General features: G+C 38.4%; 1 pseudogene; it reads right to left on the bottom strand.

Moving 5' to 3' along the window:
- Positions 1 to 1546: 1546 nt before the first annotated feature.
- Positions 1547 to 2483, bottom strand: LOC108308647 (annotated as a pseudogene).
- Between the last annotated feature and the right edge of the window lie 294 nt (positions 2484 to 2777).

Below are 2777 nucleotides of genomic sequence, written 5' to 3'. Positions count from 1 at the left end.
TCCCTTATTTAGCAGTAGAAGAGGACTTCCATACGGATAAGTTCCTAAGTCAAAATATCTCCCTAGCATTTCACTTATCATTTTAAGTGAAAGTTTACCACTTCTCAAAGAAAGTTTACCACTCCTGATGGGCTTAGATTCTTTATATACAGCTATATTTCCCTTTACATAGTATTGTGGATTTATTAGATTATCTAATAAACCACTTCATCACATGTCCCATTATTAAAATATCATGGCTATCTGCAAGGTCTGAAAGTTTAATATCAATTGCCTCTTCCAATAAGCAACTGCTTGGTGCTGCCTTGATACATGCCCAAACTATTTTCTGCTCTGTCACTTCCTCTAAACCAGTGTCATCCAGTAGAAATATAATACAAACCATGTATGTAATTTAAAATTTTCTAGTATATATATTAAAAAGCTGAATCCAAATTATTTTAACGATATATTTTATTTAATATAATATATCCAAAATGTTATTATTTCAACATATAATTAATATAAAAATTATCAATGGGCTGTTTTATATTTTTTATAATTCTTCAAAGATCTAAGGTGTATTTTGTACTTACATTGCACACTTACAGTATGTATCAACATGGATGATCACATTTCAAGGGTTCAATAGCCATGCATGGCTGGTCACTACCATATTGGATAGTGCAGCTCCCAATCATCTTGAACTACGTACTTCTCCTTAAGACCTCTAACACCCAAGTTGACCCTTGCAATGAAACTCCAAATGCTGTCTCTGTTGGTCTTAAAATAACATATGACAACTCCACCCAACATCTTTACATCCCTTAAAATTTTATAGTTCTCCCTTGGAAGTTCTAAACCACTAAACTTGTTCTAAAACCTAGGGCTCCACTCACCAAGTCAGTGGGCACCATGCTTACTTCTATATGAAACCTAACATACTTCCCACTTACACACTATAAAATTCATCAAACCCTGATCTTGTCATTTTGCCAAGACCACCTCAACAGAACGTTTCACCTCCTACGTTCTTGCAAAAAGTGACACATTAAAATTATCCTGTGAAAAATAGCATGAAATTACTGTGAATATATTTATAACTTAAATGTGTTAGGTCAACTAGCATGTGAAATAAAATCTTCCAAAAAGAGATGAGGCAATAAAGAATAGCATAAAGGAAAACAATGTGGCTTGGGATTCAAGCAGGGATTCCAGTCACAAGTCTGGCACCTGGTAATTTTATGTTCCTGGGCAAATATGCAAATATTTCTGGGTCTTCAATGTGTGGTGTATTACATAAGGGGCTAGATGAAATTATTCCTAAGCCCCATTCAACATTGAATATTCTGTAGGTGTAGAAACTTTTTCATAAAACAAGGCAAAGATGGGGGTGAGGGTGGGGAAGCATAAATCCACTTGGAAAAGAGAGTTAACATTTTCTCTATGTATAGGATAGAAAGCACTGGAACCTTAGATTCATCACTGAAAAAAAAATCATCATCACAAAAACACTCTGATAAAAAAAAAACTCTAGGATCTCTTTTCTCAGTTTCTAAATTTTTTTTCAAGAGAAGTTTATTCTGGAAAAGGTTCTCTTCAGGGCAAGTTTGACATCCTTATTCCTCAGGCTATAGATTAATGGGTTAAACATGGGCACCACAATAGTATAGAACAGGGAGGACACTTTCCCCTGGTCCAGGGGTAAAATGGAAGGGGGTTTGAGGTACATAAAAGCTCCTGACCCAAAGAAAAGAGAAACTGCAATTATGTGGGAGCTGCAGGGTACTGAAGGCTTTAGACCTGCCCTCAGCAGAACTAATATGGAGAATGCTGGAAAGAATAAAACCATAAGACATAAAAATGGCAACAATGGGCACCCCAATGCCAATGGTCACAACAATAAAGATGACCAGAACATTTATGTAAGAGCCGTTGCAGGAGAGCTCAAGAAGGGGAAGGATGTCACACATGTAGTGATTGACAAGGTTGTCTGCACAAAAGGTTAGAAACATTATATTTCCTGTATGGGCCACAGCCCCAAAAACTCCCATCCCATAGACACCCAACAAAAGGAGCAAACACACCTGGGGAGACATGATGACCAGGTACAACAGTGGGTTACAGATGGCCATGTAGCGGTCATATGCCATCGCAGACAGGACGAAGGACTCAGAAAAGACAAAGAAACAGAAGAAGAAGAGCTGAGTCATACACCCTGTGAAGGAAATAATGTTCTTCCTTGAGACAAAACTCATCAGCATTTTGGGAATGATAGCAGTAGAGAAACTAAAATCTATGAGGGACAAGTTGAAGAGGAATAAGTACATGGGAATATGCAGGTGAGAGTTGAGCCCTATCAGGGTTATCAAGCCCAGGTTCCCCACTGCAGTGACCACGTAGAAACCTAGAAACAGGATGAAGAGGGGGATCTGGAGTCCTGGCTGGTCTGTTAAGCCTGCGAGGATAAACTCTGTCACGGAGGAGGAGTTCTCGGCAGGCATTCTCCTCTAGGAAGAGCTGTGAAGGAAAAAGAATCACTGAGAGAACAAAAAAGAGAAAATCCTACCCTTCTTTTTTTATTTATTTTTTATTTTTTTAATTTTCTGGGGTACAAGTGCAGAACGTGCCGGTTTGTTACATAAGTATACATGTGCCATGACCGGGGCCTCCCCTTCTTAGGAATGACATCGGAGCAGAGAGATGATTGAACTTCAAGAAGATATTTTCTTATTCCCTTGTCTATGTTTTCACCTTCCCCAAGTGCCTTTAGCCATCCTAGTAACTGTCTGAGGGTG

This window comes from Cebus imitator, unplaced genomic scaffold, assembly GCF_001604975.1.
Source record: "Cebus imitator isolate Cc_AM_T3 unplaced genomic scaffold, Cebus_imitator-1.0 Scaffold0, whole genome shotgun sequence".
Classification (NCBI taxonomy): Eukaryota; Metazoa; Chordata; class Mammalia; order Primates; family Cebidae; genus Cebus; species Cebus imitator.
This window is presented reverse-complemented; position numbering and strand designations above follow the sequence as displayed.